Source organism: Phocoena phocoena, chromosome 15 (genome assembly GCF_963924675.1).
Source record: "Phocoena phocoena chromosome 15, mPhoPho1.1, whole genome shotgun sequence".
NCBI lineage: Eukaryota > Metazoa > Chordata > Mammalia > Artiodactyla > Phocoenidae > Phocoena > Phocoena phocoena.
The window spans coordinates 39,632,398-39,653,589 of NC_089233.1; positions in this window are offsets into that span (position 1 = coordinate 39,632,398).

Genomic DNA, 21,192 nt, shown 5'->3' on the forward strand with positions numbered 1-21,192 from the left:
CAGGGTACAGCAAAAGTAGTGCTCAGGAAATTTATAGCTATAAAGGCCTACGTTTAAAAAGAAGGAAGATCTAGGGGCTTCCCTGGTGGTGCAGTGGTTAAGAATCTGCCTGCCAACGCAGGGGACATGGGTTTGAGCCCTGGTCCAGGAAGATCCCACATGCCGTGGAGCAACTAAGCCCTCGCGCTGCAACTACTGAGCCTGTGAGCCACAACTACTGAGCCCGTGCACCACAACAAAGAGTAGCCCCCGCTCGCCACAACTAGGGAAAGCCCGCACGCAGCAATGAAGACACAACGCAGCCAAAAATAAATAGATTTTAAAAAATTAAAAAATAGAAGGAAGATCTCAAATCATGAACCTAAGCTTTGAACTTAGGAAACTAGGAAAAGGGCAAACTCAAACTTGAAGCAAGGATAAAAGAACAAAGATTAGAGTGGAAATTAACATAGACAATAGAAATTAATAGACCCAAATCAATGAAACCAAAAGTTTCTTTGAAAAGAGCAACAACACCGACAAACTTTTAGCGAGACTGACCAAGACAAAAAGAGGAGCCTCAAATGACTAAAATTAGAAATTAAAATGGGCCGTTGCTAATGACTTTACAGAACCGAAAAGGATTATAAGAGCATGCTGTGAATTACTGTGTCAACAAATTAGTTAACCTAGATGAACAGATAGCTTGAAACATACAAACCCTTAATCCTGTATAAATAGGAAATCTGAACAGACCAATACGAACAAGGCGATCGAGTCAGTAATCAAAAACCTTCCAGCAAAGTAAAGCCCGGAATCAGACGGCTTCACTGGCGACTTCTACCATTTAAAGATTTTACACCAGTTCTCAAAATCTTACAAAACCTCTTCCTAATTCATTCTGTGAGGCCAGTATTACCCTGATAGCAAAGCCTGACAGAGACAACACGAGAAAACTACAGACCAATATCCTTTATGGACATAGATGGAAAAACCCCCAACAAAATGCTAGCAACCAAATCCAGCAGCATGTTACAAGGATTTTACACTATGACGGAGTGGTTTCCTGGTTCAGCAGAGGAAAATCCATCACTACAATACACCACGTTCATAGAATGATGGTTAAAACACACACACAAACACGCACCCATTCCATTTATATGAAATATCCAGAATAAGCCAATCCAAAGCGACAGAAGGCAAATTAGTGGTTGTGAGCGGCTAAGGAGAAGGGGGAAATAGGGAGTAACTTCCCTGTTAGTGATAAAGGGCTGCCATTCGGGGTAATAAAAATGTTCTGGCCCTAGACAGTGATGACGGCTGCAGAACACTGTGAATGTGTCAAAAGCCATTGAACTGTATACTTTAAAAATGGTTAAAATGATAAATTTTATATTATCTGAACCTTATCTCAGTTAAAAATTTTAAAAATCTTACCTACCCAAATCCTATAATAGGTAGAAGAATAAAAATCTAGGGACAAATCTGGTGCCACAAAAATATGTGAGGCCTAAAATTGCCGATGTAAAATAAAGCTTACGGGACTTCCCTGGTGGTCCAGTGGTTAGGACTCTGTGCTCCCCATGCAGGGGCCCGGGTTTGATCCCTGGTCAGGGAACTAGATCCCGCATGCTGCAACTAAGACCTGGTGCGGCCAAATAAATATCTTTTAAAAAATAAAATAAAGCTCACACACACTTGGTAAAATCCTAAACTGGCAGCAACAGCATTTCAATTGTTTTCTTAAGTTTTTCCAAAACAAATTGAGAGAAACGGTTCTGAAAAACCGTTACTCTGTTTATGGCGCACAGCTGATTGTTTGGGATTGTTAAACCCTCTGTTTATCAATCTATAAAGTGTGAAAGCAAACATCTCAGAAGCAGGTGGACCATCCTGCTGGCCGGCCAGAATGAGTGCTTGGCTTTGTGATGTCAATTTGCAGGGAGCCTTTCTCGGGAGAAGCAAAATTTTGTGTTCTAATCCCTGTTCTTAAGCTCCATACAGTATTATAGAGAAGAACAACGCAGTCCTTACAGAATATTGAGACAGTCCACGGCGAAAGGCTCATTTCTGTACCCCAGTCTCTCAGTGCTACTGGTGAGCGAAAGGGGATGCCTTCATAGAGGAGAGGGTTAGCTAAGAAAGTTTTCATTAAAGGTGTGGAACTTTAGGGAGAGATCAGGGAATGATGACAAGGACTTGGAAAGTCAGAGGAGAGGAAGAATAACCCAGGAAAAACTGGAAGTAGAATTTTTAGGCATGGAAATAACAGCTATAGTTTCCACAAAGAGACTGCTTTGCCTGGAAAATTCCAGAGGCTTCAGAAGCCAGTTTGAGGAGTCTAGAATTGGAATTATAAAGGAAAGGGACAAAATAAAATAAACAAAATGCTGAAGCACTTAAACTGTGGCAGAAATTCAGTGAAAGGTGGAAAAAAACACCACCAACAGCCTGACAATAAGTGGTACTCAAATCTGGACATAGAGGTAGGAGAGAAAAGGTAAGATGCCTGGCCTTTTCCAAGTCAACCATTAAATATCTTTCAGTGCTAGTATACTTTTCTACTTTTGCTATTTTAACTTATCTCAAATCCAGAGGATACCCTATGCTTCCAACTGCATCTGTAGCTTTTTCTTTTTAAACACATCTCCACTCTCCTTCATGTGTCTAACTGCAGAGATTCCCACCAGGGATCAGACTTCTGAGTAAACAATGGTGTCTTCCCATCCTGAAAAACGTGTGCTCTGCTGCCCCACTGCCCTGAGCTTTGATAGGAGAATGTGGGAACCAAGAGACGATTAGGTCCTGATTTGTAAAATTTTAGTGTTTAGTGTTGATGAGCCTTTTCAGATAGTTCCTTCACGTTAAATTAATACAACCCCAAATATGTGTTCTTTACTTGAAGGGAGACATTTGCTGACTGACCCAGAGTCTGAGGTCCTGATTGACGATGTTCTTTTATTCCTCAGGATTTGAGTCTAGATAGTATAACAATAAGTGGTGAAGCTGCCTAGGTTTGAGTCAATATAAATACCAAGGCTCCCCTGTCTTCCCCTCTGTACCCAAGAAGAGAATTTATAATCTGTATCTCTGCTTCCAGTTCTCTGAAACAGAACCTGTTTCAGCCATATTCCCTGAGAAAACGGCAACAAATTTGAAATCACTATCAGTTTAAAAATAATCTATCTAAACACAAATTTAATGGCAATTTCTTATAGCCTATTGGTTAATAAATCGCATCTGAAAATTACATTAAAGAATAAAGAATACGAATATTGGTAAGCTTATAACTGAAAATCCATACTTAGCCAAGTATTGTGGTTACCCTACTAGTCACTATTAATTAGGCCTTTTTTTTTTTTTTTTTGCGGTGCGCGGGCCTCTCACTGTTGTGGTCTCTCCCGTTGCGGAGCACAGGCTCTGAATGCGCAGGCTCAGCGGCCATGGCTCACGGGCTCATGTGGGATCTTCCCGGACCGGGGCACGAACCCGTGTCCCCTGCATCAGCAGGTGGACTGTCAACCACTGCGCCACCAGGGAAGCCCTAGTCCTTTTTTATTGCATTAATTTGAATAATATTTTTATTTCTTTCGTCTTTTTTCTTGGGTTTCTTTGGCTGAATTTTTTCCTAGGTTCTTGATTTGTACACATACCTTGTTAATTTCTAGTCTTTCTGTTTAAAGCTAAGAATTATTTTTTGAAGACCACTTTGAGGCTTAAATGCATATTGCTAAGTGAAAGAAGCCAGTATAATAGCCAAGATATGAAAGCAACCCAAGAGACCATCAACAGAAAAATAGATAAAGAAGATGTGGTATATATACACAATGAAATGTTACTGAGCAATAAAAAAGAACGAACTTCTGCCGTTCGCAGCAACATGGTTGGACCCAGAGAATATTATGCCGACTGAAATAAGTCAGACAGACAAATACTGCATATGTGGAATATAAAAAATACAAATGAATGTCCATAACAAAATAGAAACAGACTCAAAGATACAGAAAACAAACTAACGGTTACCAGACGGGAGAGGGAAGGTGAGGGGCAAGTTAGGGGTGAGGATTAAGAGATACAAACTACTATGTATAAGATAGGTAAACAACAAGGATATATTGTACACAGGGAATTATAGCCATTACCTCGTAATAACTTGTAATGGAGTATAACCTGTAAAAATACCGAATCACTATGCTATACACCTGAAACTAACATTGTAAATCAACTACACTTCAATAAAAAAAAGAAGCCAGGGCTTCCCTGGTGGCGCAGTGGTTGAGAGTCCGCCTGCCGATGCAGGGGACACGGGTTCGTGCCCGGGTCCGGGAAGATCCCACATGCCGCCGAGCGGCTGGGCCCGTGAGCCATGGCCGCTGAGTCTGCGCGTCCGGAGCCTGTGCTCCGCAACGGGAGAGGCCACAACAGTGAGAGGCCCACGTACCGCAAAAAAAAGAAGCCAGTTTCATCACATCAGAAAGACTAAAATATGTAGGAATAAACCTACCTAAGGAGGCAAAAGACTTGTACTCTGAAAACTATAAGATGCTGATGAAAGAAATTGAAGACGACAAAAACAGATGGAAAGATATACTGTGTTCCTGGATTGAAGAATCAATATCATTAAAATGACCATACTACCCAAGGCAATCTATAGATTAAATGCAATCCCTATCAAAATACCAATAGCAGGACTTCCCTAGTGACTCAGTGGTTAATACTCCGCACTCCTAATGCAGGGGGCCTGGCTTCGATCCCTGCTCAAGGAACAAGATCCCACATGCATGCTGCAACTAAGAGTTCACATGCAACAACTAAGGAGCCCGTGATCAACAACTAAGACCCGGTGCAACCAGACAAATAAATAAAATTTCTCTCTTAAAAAAATACCAATAGCATTTTTCACAGAAATAGAACAAATAGTTTTAAAATTTGTATGGAAACACAAAAGACCCCAAATAGCCAAAACCATCTTGAGAAAGAAGAACCGAGCTGGAGGAATCACACTCCCTGACTTCAGACTATACTACAAAGCTACAGTCATCGGGACTTCCCTGGTGGTCCAGTGGTTAAGATTCCACACTCCCAGTGCAGGGGGCCCAGGTTCAATCCCTGGGACTAGATCCTGCATGCTGTAACTAAGAACCTGCATGCCATAACTAAAAGAGCCCTCATGCCGCAGTGAAGATCCCGCATGCAGAAACTAAGACCTGGTGCAGAAAAATAAATAAATAAATATATTTTTAAAAAAGTAAAAAGAAACAGGAGGAATCAATTTTAAAAAAGCTAGAGTCATCAGAAGAGTATGGTACTGGCACAAAAAAGACACACAGATCAATGGAACAGGATAGAAAGCTCAGAAATAAACCCATACACTTATGGTCAATTAGTCTATGACAAATGAGGCAAAAATATACAATGGCGAAAAGACAGTCTCTTCAATAAGTGGTGCCAGGAAAACTGGACAGCTACATGTAAAAGGATGAAATTAGAACACTCCCTAACACCATACACAAAAATAAACTCAAAATGGATTAAAGGCCTAAGACCAGAAACCATAAAACTCCTAGAGGAAAACATAGGCAGAATGCTCTTTGACATAAATCGTAGCAATATTTTTCCAGATCTATCTCCTAAAGCAAAGGAAATAAAAGCAAAAACAAATGGAACCTAATTAAATTTAAAAGCTTCTGCATAGCAAAGGAAACCATTGACAAAAAGACAACCTACTGAATGAGAGAAAGTATTTGCAAATGATATGATCGATAAGGGGTTAATATCCAAAATATATAAGCAGCTCATACAACTCAATATCAAAAAATAAACCCACTTAAAAAGTGGGCAGAAGAACTGAATAGACATTTTTCCAAAGAGGAAATGCGATGGCTAACAGGCACATGGAAAGATGCTCAACATTGCTAATCATAGGGGAAATGTAAATCAAAACCGCAATGAGATGTCACCTCACACCTGTCAGAATGGCTATCATCAAAAAGAACACAAATAACAAATATTGGCAAGGATGTGGAGAAAAGGGAACCTTCATACACTGTTGCTGGGAATGTAAATTGGTACAGCCGCTGTGGAAAACAGTATGGAGGTTCCTCAAAAATCTAGAAATAGAACTACCATATGACCCAGGAATTCCACTCCTAGGTATATATCTGCAAAAAGCAAAAACATTCAAAAAGATACTTGCACCCCAATGTTCATAGCAGTATTATTTACAATTGGCAAGATATGGAAGTAATGTAAGTGTCCAACAACAGACAAATGGATAAAGAAGATATGGTGTATACACACACACACAAAATGGAATACTAAGCCATAAAAAATGAAATTTTGCCATTTGCAGCAACATGGATGGACTTGGAGGGCATTATGCTAAGTGAAATAAGTCAGAGAAAGACAAATACTTTCTCTGACTTATTTCACTTAGCATAAAAGCAGGGACTTCCCTGGTGGTGCGGTGGTTAAAATCCGCCTGCCAATGTAGGGGACATGAGTTTGATCCCTGGTCCGGGAAGATTCCACATGCCACGGAGCAACTAAGTCAGTGTGCCACAACTACTGAGCCCGCGTGCCACAACTACTGAAGCCCACGTGCCTAGAGCCCATGCTCTGCAACAAAGAGAAGCCACCACTATGAGAAGCCCATGCTCTGCAATGAAGAGTAGCCCCGCTCGCCGCAACTAGAGAAAGCCTGTGTGCAGCAACGAAGACCCAATGCAGCCAAAAATAAAATAAATAAAATTAATTAATTAAAAAAAATTTATAAAGCAGCAGCAGACTCAGATATAGAGAACAAACTAGCGGTTACCAGTGGGGAGAGGGAAGGGGGAGGGGCTAGACAGGGGTAGGGGATTAAGAAGTACAAACTATTATGTATAAAATAAGCTACAGGGATATACTATACAATGCAGGGAATATAGCAAATGTTTTATTAGCGATAAATGGAGTATATCTTTTTAAAAATTGTGAATCACTATATTGTACCTGTAGCATAATATTATACATTTACTTCAATTAAAAAATTTTTTAAAAGAAGCCAGTCTGAAAACGCTATATAATGTATGATTCCAACTGTATGACATTCTGGAAAAGGCAAGACTATGGAAACCATAAAAAGATCAGTGGTTGCCAGGCGTTCAGGAGGAAAAAGGGAAGGACTGAGGAGGTGGAGCACATGGGATTTTCAGGGCACTGAAACTACCTTGTCTGGTTCTGGGATGGATATGTGACATTATGCATTTGTCAAAACCCATAGAACGTAAAACACAAAGTGAACCCTAATGTAAACTACGGACTTCAGTTAGTAATGACTTATCAATAGTGGTTCCAATGTAACAAATGTGCCACATTAACAGACGTTAAACTAGGGGAAACTATCTACAAGAACTCAGCCACAATTTTCTGCAAACCTAAAACTGCTCTAAAAAAAGTCTTAAATTTTTAAAGAGGTTTTAAGTAAAACCATGAGAAACACATAAAAATTCTTATATATCTGCAAAATCCAGTGAGAAAATATCGTTGAAGATAACATAATTTTGACATCAAGAAACACTTTACCTACCATTAACTGATGAAGAAATATCTAAGGTTTAAAAGAAGAACACTGTAAGATTTTACTGAGGATATTTTAAAAGGCACATATAATTGAAAAGACACAAACATGAATTCTGGAAAAGACAATATTTTAGAGGTGTATATTCCTCCCTTGATCTATAAATACAATAAAGTAAAAATAATAAAATTTTTAGTAGACCATCATAGATTTCAAGTTTCATCTAAAAGAGCAAATTTTGGAGAAAAGCAAAGAATTTTGATAAATGGTGCGAGACCTCCTCTAAGATATTTCAAAAACATACTATAGAGCTGTAATAAGTAAGACAGATTCCTATACATGCTGGCGTTGGGTTTATAAGAAATACTGCATTTCAAAGCAGGAGCAAAAGGAAAGATTTTTTTTTGAAGTATAATTGACATACAACGTTATATTAGTTTTGGGTGTAAAACATGATTTGATATTTGTATATATTGTGAAATGATCACCACAATAAGTCTAGTTAACATTTGTCACCATAGTTACAAAATTTTTTATTATGATGATAACTTTTAAGATTTACCCTCTTAGCAACTTTAAATCTACAATACAGTGTTACTAACTATAGTCACCATGCTGTACATCACATCCCAGGACTTATTTTATAACTGAAATTTTGTACCTTTTGACCACCTTCACCCATTTTGCCCACCACCCGGCCTCTGGCAACCACCAATTTGTTCTCTATATCTAAAATGTTTTTGGTGTTTTTTCTTTTCGATTCCACATGTATGTGAGATGATACCTGATTTTTCTTTTTCTGATATTTCACTTAGCATAATGCCCTCGAGGTCCATCCATGTTGTAACAAATGGCAAGCTTTCCTCCTTTTTCCAACTGAAAAATATTCCATTGCCTGTGTATATATATATATAAATCTTCTTTATTCATTTGTTGATATACACTTAGTTTGATTCCATATCTTGGCTAATGTAAACAATGCTGCAATGACTATGGGGTGTTGCATATATCTTTTCAAGTTAGTACTTTCAGGTTTTTTTTTTTGGATAAATACCCAGAAGTGGAATTGCTGGATCATATATAGTTCTATTTTTAATTTTTTGAGGAACCTCCATAATATCTTTCCATAGTGGCTGCACCAATTTACATTCCCACCAACAGTGCACAAGGGTTCCCTTTTTTCCACATCCTCACCAACACTTGTTATTTCTTGTCATTTTGATAATAACCATTCTAACAGCTGTGAGGTGATATCTCATTGTGGTTTTGATTTGCATTTCCTTGATGATTAGTGATGTTGAGCCATTATCTCTTCATGTACCTGTATGTCTTCTTTGGAAAAATGTCGATTCAGATCCTTTGCCCATTTTTTAATCAGATTGTTTGGTGTTTTGCTATTGAGTTATGTGAGTTCTTTATGTATTTTGGATATTAATCCCTTAATAGATATGATTTGCAAATATTTTATCCTATTCAGTTGGTTGCCTTTTCGTTTTGTTGATAGCTTCTGTGCACAGCAAAGGAAACATTTCAGTTTGATGGAGACTCATTTATTTTTGCTTTTGTTGACTATGCTTTCAGTGTCAAATCCAAAAAAATCACTGCCAAGACCAATGTCACAGAGCTTACTGCCTATGTTTTCTTCTAGGAGTTTTATGGTTTCAGGTCTTACATTCAAGCCTTTAGTCCATTCTGAGTTACTTTTTGTGTATGGTGTAAAGACAGTGGTCCAGTTTATTTTACATGTGGTTGTTCAGTTTTCCCAGTACCATTTATTAAAGAGACTGTCTTTTCCCATTGTATATTCTTGGCTCCTTTGTTGTAAATTAATTGACCATATATGCATGGGTTTATTTCTGAACTCTCTATTCTGTTCCATTGATATGGGTCTGGCTTTAGGCCAGTACCATACTGTTTTGATTAGTGTGGCTCTGTAACATAGTCTGAAATCACAGAACGTGATACCTCTGGCTTTGTTCTTTTTCTCAATATTGCTTTGGCTATTCAGGGTCTTTTGTGGTTCCATATAGATTTTATGATTGTTTCTTCTACTTCTGTGAAAAATGCCATTGGAATTTTGATAGAAATTGCATTTAATCTGTAGATTGCTTTGGGTAGTATGGGTATTTTAAGAATATTAATTCTTCCAGTCCATGAGTATGGAATATTTTTCTATTTGTGTCTTCAACTTCTTTCATCAATGTCTGATAGTTTTCAGTATACAGTTTTTTCACTATCTTGGTTAAATTTATTCCTAGGTATTTAATACTTTTTTTACACAATTGTAAAGAGGATTTTTAATTTCTTTGATAGTTTGTTACTAGTATACAGAAATGCAACAGATTTCTATATATTGCTTGGTACTCTGCAACTTTACTGAATTCATTTATTCTAACAGTTTTTGGTGGCGTCTTTAGGGTTTTCTACATATAATATCTTGTCACCTGCAAATAGTGAGTTTTACTTCTCATTTTCAAATTTGGATGCCTCTTATGTTTTTCTTGCCTAATTGCTCTGGCTAGGACTTCCAATACTATGTTGAATAAAAGTGGCAGGAGTGGGCATTCTTGTCTTGTTTCTGATCTTCGAGGAAAATCTTTCAGCTTTTCACCATCAAGTATGATATTAGCTGTGGGCTTCTCATATATGACTTTTATTATGTTGAGGTATGTTTCCTCTCTACCCACTTAGTGGAGATTTTAATCAAAACAGATGAATTTGTCAAATGCTTTTTCTGCAACTATTGTGACGCTCATATGATTTTTATCCTTCATTTTGTGTATCACACCGACTAATTTGCACATGTTGAACCATCCTTGAGTCCCTGGGGAAAAAATCCCACTTAATCATGGTGTATGACCCTTTTAATGTACTGTTTTGTTTGGTTTGTTATATTTCAAGGATTTTTGCATCCATGTCCTTCAGGAATATTGGCCTGTGATTTTCTTTCTTTGTAATATCTTTGTCTGGTTTTGATATCAGGGTAGTATTGGTCTCAAAATGAGTTTGGAAGCATGTATTCCTCTTCAATTTTTGGAAGAGTTTGAGAGCATAGGTATTAAATCATCTTTGAATATTTGAGAGAATTCAGTGATGCCATCTGGTGCTGAACTTTTCTTGGGATGTTTTTGACTACTGATTCAATTTCTTTACTAGTAATCTGTTCAGATTTTCTATATCTTCATGATTTAGTCTTGGAAGGCTGTCTGTTACTAGGAATTTGTCTGTTTCTTCTAGGTTGTCCAATTTGTTGGTGTATAATTGTTCATAGTAGTCTCTTATTAGCCTTTGTATTTCTGTAGTTTCAGTTTAACACCTTTTATTTCTGATTTGAGCCCTCTATCTTTTTTGTTGGTGAGTCTAGTTAAAGGTTTGTCAGTCTTGTTTATCTTTTCAATGAACCAGTTCTTAGTTTCATTGAACTTTTCTATTATCTTTGTTATTCTCTTTCTTCTTGGGCTTTGTTCTTTTTCTAGTTCCTTGATGTATAAAGGTTGAGGTTTTTCTTGTTTCTTGAGGTAGGCATTTATTGCTATGAACTTCTCTCGTTAGAATTGCTTTTGCTGATCCCTTAAGTTTTTGTACCTCATATGTCCACTTTAGTTTGTCTCAAGGTATTTTATTTTGCTTTTGATTTCTTCATTGACCCATTGGTTGTTTAAGTAGCATGTTTAGTAGTATGTCTCCACATACTTGTGAGTTTAAAAGGAAGCATTTTTAAAGTATTGTTATAAGCTATACCTCTCTTTTGGAAAATGTAAGTTAGGTTGCCTATTTTATAGCCCTCCCCAACATAAATTCTGGGAAGCAAGTTCTTAGTACTAATAATGGTACTAAGTAGTACCTACTAAAGAGATATCCCAGGGGGAACAAAGCAAAGCTTCTGGCCATTTACTCTAGAAGGAGAGACAGGACATTCGACTCTGGACACTTGTTGCAAGTTGAGGGGATCAGCGTTACAGAATTACAGCTGGAAAAACTCGCACTGCCCTCCCCAGAGGCAGCCCTCACTTTGAGCTGTGTGTGCTCCTTATATTCAAGTTGTCTGAAACACAGAACGCATGGACCTCACGGAAGGACGTTTTGGACCATTAATAAGTCAGCAAGGCGGCATCTCTGGGCTTCTGTGGCAACTAACCACCACCAATGCAATTTCCAAGACAAGACCATCTCACAAAGGACCCAGGAGTAATTCAAGTTGGGTGTGCCACCATTGAGGATTTTTTTCTACCCAATATTCCCGAGTTTTAAATTTATATCATTGTTGCCATTTTCAATAGAGTTTAGAGAAAATTAAAGGGATTGACTAACTTGCCCCAAACAGCTCTTTCTGTCAGCATAATTCGCACCTAACCACAGAGCCTCAAAACACATGAGGCAAAACTGACAAGACAGAAGGGAGAAATAAACTCAACAATAGTCACTGGAGATTTCAATACTCTACTTTCAAGAGTGGCCAAAACAATTAACAGCTCAGTAAGGAAACAGGAACTGAATACCACTCTAATCCAACCAGACCTAACAGACCGTGTAGCTCTACAGAGCACACCACACAGCGGCAGCAGAATCCATGTTCACAAACCTGTGGAAATTTAAATAACACCCTCTTATATAACCAATGGTTCAAAGAAGATATCACAAAGGAAATTAGAAAGTACTTTGAGATGAGTGAAAATGGAAACAGAACATATCGAGAGATAAGGGAAACTGTGAAAGTAGCGCTCAGGGACAATTTACAGCTATAAATGCCTAAATCTAAACAGATCTCATCAGTAACAAACTTCCACCTTAAGAAACTAGAAAAGTTAAAAGTACACTCAAAGTTAGCAGAAGGAAGGAAATAAGGTTTAGAGTGGAGAAAAATGAGAGAATAGAAAACAATAGAATCAGTGAACCCCAAAGTTTGTTCTTTGAAAAACATCAACAAAAGAAAAACAAGAGAAAGATGCAAATAACTAACACCAGAAATTAAAGTGAGGACATTGTTACTGACCTTACAAAAATTATAGGGAATACAAGGAAATACTATGAACTGTATGCTCTTCAACTAATTAGATCATCTAGATGCAATGTTCAAATTCCTAGAAAACGATGAACTACAGAAATTGATTCAAGAAGAAATAGAAAATCTAAACAAGTAAAGAAATAGAATACTTTAACAAACAGTCTAGTCTGGATGTAAGGATGTCAGAGGCACAGAGCTCAAGCACAGGGCACTCTGGGCCATCTCCAACCACGTGAGTAGGACGAGAGTAAGGAAGTCAGCCTTGCCCTGGAGGAAGTGAGTTAAATTCCTTCACCTACTCAGTAGTCTGGAATGGGGAAGAACCACCTACCTGCCTGCTCCATATCTGTGCCCCTTAGAGCAAAGCCTGGGAGCTGACAAGCCCCAGACACAGGCCCAGCATCACTATGAACCTGTATGTACCAATCCTGCCAGTCACTTACTAATACTGACCACCCACAAAGGCCCACCAGCCACTGAAGAGCATTAACAATACTACATGTAAGTGAGCATGACATCACGCGTGGCAGCCAGGTGTACACACGTATTTGATTATGTCCATGTGGTTTAAGAGAATTAAAAACTTTCCAGTTGTTCCTTTGGGGAAAGAATGGGGGATTAGTGAGAATTCCAGGAATGAAACTTCTAGACAACTGTACACATTGACAGTTTTCAGTAGCTAGATTTCTATAGTGTGAAAATTTACATATGTTTTACATATGTGAAAACCTACATAGTGAGTTTATATTCACGTGAGGTGAGTGTCCCAGTTCAAATTCGTATTCCCTAAATAAACAAGGGGGTCTCTCCGAGAAACACTGACAGGAGTCTTCATTGAGGAGAAATGAACAAGTTAAAGCAATGAGTCTATTAAGGTAAATACCAAATACCGCCTCTGGGAAACAATAGGGCGAGGAAGAGATGGTGGGGTGGGTAACACTTAGAAATACAGGTGAGGAGGGGAAGGACGGGGTGGGTAGGAGGATGGGGGAGGGGAGTGAGAGGGGAGGGGAGAAGGTTAAGGGGGACGGGGAGGGAGGAGACAGGAAGGGTGAACAGAGAGATGAAGGTAAGTGGGGGGAAAGAGTTGATGTAAGAGATGAGGAAGGAATTTTAGGGGAGAAGGCAGCAAAGCAGGGTCCAAAATGTTCAGCAAATTCCATGAAGATGTTTCTTAGGTCCTATCCGAACGGAACCGTGTTAGATTGGATTTGCATTCTAATAAAAAACTTGGCCAAAACCCAGAAAAAGCCTGTTTTAAGAAATGTGTAAGTTCCTCAGTCATCAGATGACGCACGTATTTGAGAGCTTTCGCTACAGACACAGCCGGTCGCCCAACCAAAGGGCAACAAGAGCCCTGCGCCACTTGGATCCCCACCACATGCAATGCCCACTCCCGACTCACCCAGGAAAGGGCCCTCAACAGAAGGGGGCAGCAAGGGGGTGACAGGGCTGCCTTTGTGGGGAGCCCACAGCTGCTCCCCGGGCCCAGCTCTGTTCTCCTGAGCCCCCTACCCATTTCCTGGGACAAAACCACCAGCAGTTTGTGGTGTCCAGTTCTTCCCTGGAAAGGCGGGAGACGGTCCAGCTCTCTGTACAATTCGAGCCTGAAAGCATCTGTGCCCTTCTGTCCGTCACTTCAGGATCAAATGGAGGAGGGAGGAGCAGAGTACAGTCGAGCAGAGTACAGTCTTCCGGTCCGTGTCTTTTTTTTTTTTTTTTTTTTTTTTTGCAGTAGCAGGCCTCTCACCATTCTGGCCTCTCCCGTTGTGGAGCACAGGCTCCAGACGCGCAGGCCCAGCAGCCATGGCTCATGGACCCAGCCGCTCTGCGGCACGTGGGATGTTCCCGGACCGGGGCACGAACCCACGTCCCCTGAATCGGCAGGCGGACTCCCAACCACTGCGCCACCAGGGAAGCCCGGTCTGTGACTTTGATGTAAAGGAAGCCCCCTGAGGTTGCTGGGAATGCAGCTCACTGACTGCAGTGTTGGGAGAAACTAAGTCTTTTCAATTTTGTAATTGGTCAAGGACGAGCAGGAACCTGGGACTGGAGCATTTGTAAACAGACAAGGGGAAAAAAGCAACTGGAGTGAGTTCTCGGGACCCCCTGCAGAAGTAAATTAAAGAAAAATGAAAAATGGTGTTTGGGACACACTCCAACCAGAGATGTACCTCCATGGCCCAAGGCCAGGATGCCTGAAGCTGGGGTCCCAGCTCCAGGCAGGGACTTCACCGTCACTGGATCGGGCCAGAGAGTGTCTCACCATTCACAGAAGCCATGACTGGCGAGTTTGTGGTTCTGGTGTCCCTGCCATGTGGACTCAGGTGTATTGTTACATCAGACAGGAGGTTCTGGAACACCACGGGCACAGTCCCCTGGAAACCAGGCACAGTCCCCTGGAAACCAGCCACAGCAAACACCGTTTTAAGTAAAAACACTCTAAGTTACAGACGGTTTAAGGATCTCAATTGTGAAGACCTTAAACATGTTTTCTACCCAATATGCTTATGTAACTTTGGGCACCTCAGTTGAACAGTTTTCAGAGAAAAAGCTTATCAGAATGATCATCTGACTTGATCCAGGCAGCTTCCCCACCTCCCGTCATTGTAGCATAATATCAAGATTTTTCTCCATTCTTTATCACAGAACACCTCTAAATCCTCAAGAAAACTGTTTGAAAAAACTTAATATGGCACATTGCATTTGGTATGTGCTCTATAAAAATTTACTTTGAAAACTTAACGAGGGCTTCCTTGGTGGCACAGCGGGTTCGAGCCCTGGTCCGGGAAGATCCCACATGCCACGGAGCAACTAAGCCCGTGCGCCACAACTACTGAGCCTGCGCTCTAGAGCCCGCGTGCTACAACTGCTGAGGCCCGCACGCCTAGAGACCGTGCTCTGCAACCCCCTACTCACAGCAACTGGAGAGGGCCCAAGTGCAGCAACGAAGACCCAATGCAGCCAAAAATAAATAAATAAAATAAAATAAATTTTTTAAAGTTAATGAATGTGTGAGTGAATGTATAAATCGAAAGGAGAGGCACAGAAATGCAGACCAGGCTAGCATCTGTCCTGCTATAATGAAAATTGTGCCAACCACTGAGAAAAGCTGGAATTCCAATAGTCATTCCACAAAAAATAAACCCAAAAAACCCCTGAGGCTTAGCACAAATATTTTTGGAACATGTAATAATTTAATGCTTTGTCAGAGATTTCCTTTTTCCATTTCTAGTAAATCTGACGCATACAGGCCTCCTCCTCCAGCCACCCCCAACCTCACTTCAGTGACACTTGGTGGCATGTCGGTTTTGCTGCAGCTACACTATCACCAGCCTGCCTAGCCTTGGCCTCCTCCCCCGGGGCTTGGATAAGTAAGCAAACGGCTCCACAGACACAGTGGCTCCCCAGCTTCTGGAAACCAGAGAATCAGGACAAATTATAAGAGAGCTAAGGAATGAAGCCTCTGATTTCTCTCAAATCAAGAGAGATTGGATCTGCCTTCTCCCCTTCTCGCTGGCTGTGACCAGCTCCATTTGATCACAGCTGTGATCAGAGGTGGGTAAACCCACATCCTGCACACCTGCAGGTTCTGCTTGCTGTTTACACGGAGCTACAAGTCTACAGGGATTCGCTGGGAACGGATCCTGGAGCAGAGGGAAGACAGGAAGACAAAGCGAAGCTGGTGCCCTTTGAGGAACTTGCCTTCCTGACAAGTGGAGGGACTCACGGACTAAGCTGTCACTGTCACGGTCACCGAAGGGCAGGCACACGCTAAATGCTCTTTAAACACCTTTTGATGGGATAATTTCACTTCCCTTGTAAAAGCTGTTCCTGATCTTAAGGAAAAAAGAGAGTAGGAGAAGCAGGTATTCTTTCCCAACAGGTAACATATTTCTTCGTATATGGAGCAAAGAGTCAGGATATTGTTTTTTTTTAACAAGGAAATCGATTTCAATATTATTAGTGTGCAAAAATATTTATGTAAAAGAGTCTATCCACAGAGACGTTAGAAAACTCCCTAGATGTACAATTTTTCCCTCTTCATTTGAATTTTCTGCCTTGTTTTAATTTCTTACAATAAGCATGTAACGGTTTGCAAAAACGATAAATTACCTCAGTAAGAGAATTAGTAAATCATTTAGTCTGTCAAAATGTGATGAAGCCTAAATATCTACCTTGATTATAAATGTGTCTAAGAGACAAAACATATGGCAACGTTACCCGTTTTATAACAACACATAAACCCACGTAACCAGGATATTATCTGAAATTTAAAATATTCTGAAGGGTTTTTTTTTAGATTATAAAACAGTTGATACCCAAACATTTTCTAGTCTATTGACACACGTACTTTTATTTTTATCTACAACGTTATATCAGAACTATATGATAAAAAAAATAACGTGTTTTTCAAACCTCACAGCCAGGATACCCCTGCTGCAAAACCTGCAGTTTGGCTACAAAATTCTTTTGCCCAAAACCCAAAAGCCACAGTGAATTTTCTCCACAGCTCTTTGCTGAGAACCTACCTCACCACGTTCATTTTGCCAGACACGCAGGAGCCGAGACGCCAGGGTTTGCAGCAAAGAGAGGATTTATTCACAAAGCAGCCGAGCGAGGAACCGGGAGAACAAATCTCAAATCCACCTCCCGGAAGGCGAGGGGCTGGGGTCTTTATGGCGTAACCAATCAAGCAGCAAGGCGGTCTGAAGCGTGGGGAGCGTGGGGAGAGGTGATTGGGAACAGGTGTGATAATCGTCATTCTGCGCAGGTGTCCCTAGGCTTCAGGCTCCGCACCTTCCAAAGGTCACCCCACGACGCTGGCGCGTCTTCACTGGCTGACCTCACACAGACGCATCTGACTCCAAGCTCCTGGAAACAGCTCGGGCAAACATCTTACTGTTCAGGCTCCATGCGGCTTGGAGGACGTGCGAATCCGAAAATGACCTTGATTAGTGCCGGCAGGTGAAGTGGATCAGACTCATCACCCATGTGCCGGGAACTGGGAGGAGGCGCCAAGATTCTGCGCCCCCAGGTGTTTAGTCTCCAGGGAGACGGGCCTGTGACCCGGGAGGTACCAGCTGGACGCGTCATCTCTGCTGGGGGGAGAGGCACACGCGGCTGGGGCCAGTGGTGGAGGGGCAGGAGGGCAGCCAGTCCTGCCCGGCCCGGAGCTGAGGGGCCAGGTAACTTTTTGGGGCCCAGGTAGGACGTCAGGAGCAGAACCAGAGAAGAGCCCGCATGATGGCCTCAGCCTCTGGTCCAGGAGTCCCTGGTCAACTCGGGAAGGGGGTTTGGTTTTCTCACAAGGACAGATGGGGCCGCCTGGTGAAGGGCAGGACGTGGGCAGGATGGGAAGAAGGAGGCTGGGGGGCCCGGGGGAGGAGGGGAGGCCAGGCCTGAGCAAGGGCAGGGTCTGGAGGTGGGCAGACGGGGTCGGAAGCCCAGAGAGATCGTCCCAGCCCACGGGTATGGGCATCCTGGACACAGCGGCCGCAGGGGGGACCCGCGGGGGATGCACTGGGGTGGCCCTAGGTGGGCGGTGACAGAACAGAGCAAGATGACCTGAAAGCCCAGCAGCCCCAAAGCCAAAGGCCACAGAAAAGGGAAAAGACAGAAGGTGAACCGTGCAGAGGAGCGAATGCTGCCACCAACACCCCTCCCTGGGCGGGCGGAGACACTGCGGGGAGAGGTGTTGTGGGCAGGAGGGGCCGAGGGGAGACAGGCCCCCTGCAGCTCCCACCCCAGCAGGCTCGCAGCCAAGTTCAGCTCCCAGCAGGGAGGCCTTGAGCTCCAGGCGGCCACCCATGGGTCCCCACAGCCTGCAGTGTGCTTCTTCAGAACCAAAAGGACTCGGCTGTTTCGAGTCTCTGACCTTGAGCCACTCTTTTAAAGGGCTCCACTGATAAGGTCAGGCCCACCCAGGATCACCTCCTGTTTGATTAACTTTAAATCAATTGATTATGGTTTTTAATTACATTACAGACTCAAGTCACCTTTGCCACATAACATCCAATGACAGGAGGGGCACCCCACGGTGTCCACGAGAGGGACTCGCTGGGCGTCATCATAGAGCTGCCTGTCATGCCTGGTCCTCAGCACTTTGTACCCCCAGTTTGAAGGGAAAAAAGAGAGTGAATACGGGGATGAATATCAAAGAAAAAAAAGACAGTAAATTACAGAAGTGTATTGGTCAGCGTTCTCCAGAGAAACAGATTACAGAAGTGTATTGGTCAGCGTTCTCCAGAGAAACAGATTACAGAAGTGTATTGGTCAGCGTTCTCCAGGGAAACAGCCAATTGCATAAACACAGAGAGAGAGATTTATTATCGGAACCGGCTCCTGCTCTCACGAAGGCTGAGAATTCTCACAGCTTGCCCTCTGCAGCCGAGACTCAGGAAAGCTGGTGATGTAGTTGTGGTTTGAGTCCAAAGGCCGGAGAACCAGGGGCACTGGTTTGGGCCCAGTCTGAGGGCAGGAGGAGACAGCGGTCCCGGATCAAGGGCCGGGCAGAGAGAGTGAATTCTGCCTTCCCCCGCCTTGTTAACTCCCATACCCTCGTGTGAAGCCACCAAAGTGGGAGCTGGCACGGGCCAGGGCACATAGCAGGTGGTGGTGGGTCTTGGATGGAAGAGAAGCCTGGGGTCGCCTGTCTGGTGAGGAGGAAATCGTCCGAGGCCTGAGGGCACCGGGGAGCCCAGTGGGCGCTGTGATTGTTTTCCCATTACCATCCTAGGATAACGCTGATTGTAGAAAGATGGAAGCAGGAGCAGGGAGCTGGGTAAACTAAATTTAATTTCTTTTAACGTGAGGACTCAAATCCAGATATATCTGTTGTAAAGATGTCCGCTTAAACTAGCGAATAAGAGCTAACATCTTAGTCTCCATACTTTATTCATGTGTGCTTTTTATATTTATCTACGGAGTAAACTTCTGTTTCAGGTGGCCGCATATGGAAAAGTAAGGAAAGTTTTCTGAAGCTTATTGACGAGCGCAGAGCCTTGTTCTCTAGACAGCGCTCTAACCCACTCTCATTTACTCATTCTGTTTATTTACTCACCCAAGTAGCTTCCAAGATGGCCCCTCATGATCCTTGCCTCTGGTATTTGTGCCACGTGGAGCTGAGCACAGCAGGAGGCCTTGGGAATGACGGTGGGTGGTCCTGAGGCAGGTGAATAAGAACAACGGGACCCGGCCTTACTCTCTGGAACCCCCACTCGAGGGCAAGCGGCCGCCATGTTTTGAGGCCACTCAAGCAGCCCGGGAGGCTCTGTCGGGGATGCACTCCCGCTGCGCAGTCCCCTTCTCCTCCTCTCATGGGTGTCAATCACCAGTAAACCCTCATGCCCTTCCATCCCAAACCATCACGGCACCTGCTTCTGGAGAGCCCGGCTCAGAGCAGGCTCCACGGTGAGGAGGGGGAGGGAGACACGTCCAGAGCTCACGTGGCTCCACCCCTCCCCACATCACACCCGCCCTTTGTTCCCCACTGCGGCCCTGCTGAGCTGCTGCCAGTCGGCCGCAGTCTGGCCCTCTCACTACCCGGCTGCCTACCATCCGGTTCCTTTATTAAAGCCCTGACTTTTTATCACTATAGCAGTTCCTCTCCCTCGTCAAGCCCTGATACACCGTCATTAGGCAAAGAAAAAGAAAGCTCTATAAAGGATAAGAAAAAACATGATTTTTGAAACCAGAAAGGTCCTGCCTTAAAAACGTGGGTTTGATTTTAATTTTCTTCCAAACATGTAGTTCAATGTTTATATGCTATTTTATGTAACCTTGTAGGATTTCACCAAGAAAGTTTCTGGATTTGAAACTGTGTTCCTGCATCTTAACTATTAAGCTACCTGTTCCCTTTTTAAATGAGGTTTGATTCTGAAGGAGTTAAATTCAAGGGCAGTTTCAGCGTGAGATGTCAGGCAGCTGGTGCTGGGAGGGCCTCTGGGTAGGGAGGGCGGGACTCTCCACCGAGAAGCACAGAAAACCCAGGGAGCAATGTTTCCTGCGCTCAGGGTATGAAAGCTTTGCCCAAGAACCCCGAGGGGATTGTGGTGGAACCTGCAGGTCCCTGGGGCCCTCCCTGCTCCCTGAGGTCTGGGGAAATGGCCTAGAACTGCACACCCTCCTCCCCCACTGTCGATTCCAGAGCCCGTGGGGTGCGAGCCACAGTGTCGGGTGCCCTAACCCACCTTCCCGGGGTGGTGGCCGCTGCATCCCTTCCATCTTCTGAATCCTGAACCTTGTGCAGTTTCTCTTGCAGCCAACCCTGAGCCCAACCTTAAAGGAAGAGAATTCTGGTAAGGTCGTCCTGGCTACACGAAGCAGACACTGTGCAAACCACCCAGACACCAAACCAGATGACTGTCCTTGGCGGGGCTCTCCAGACACTGGTTACCCTGGCAGCCGCTCCCTCCCCTTCTGCAGGCCGCCAGGCCAGGCATCTACCTGGGAAGCCAGGGTCGGCACCACCCAACCCCAGTGGGGTTTGGGTCCCACTCTGCACCTGTCCGCCTGCAGACAGTCACCCACCCTGGGGAAATAAAGTGTAGGCAGTGATGCCAGCAGAGTCTGTTACTTATTGTCGTCAGTGAATTATTCTAAATGAACAAATGTCCTGTTTACAAATGTTAACAGAAACAATTTA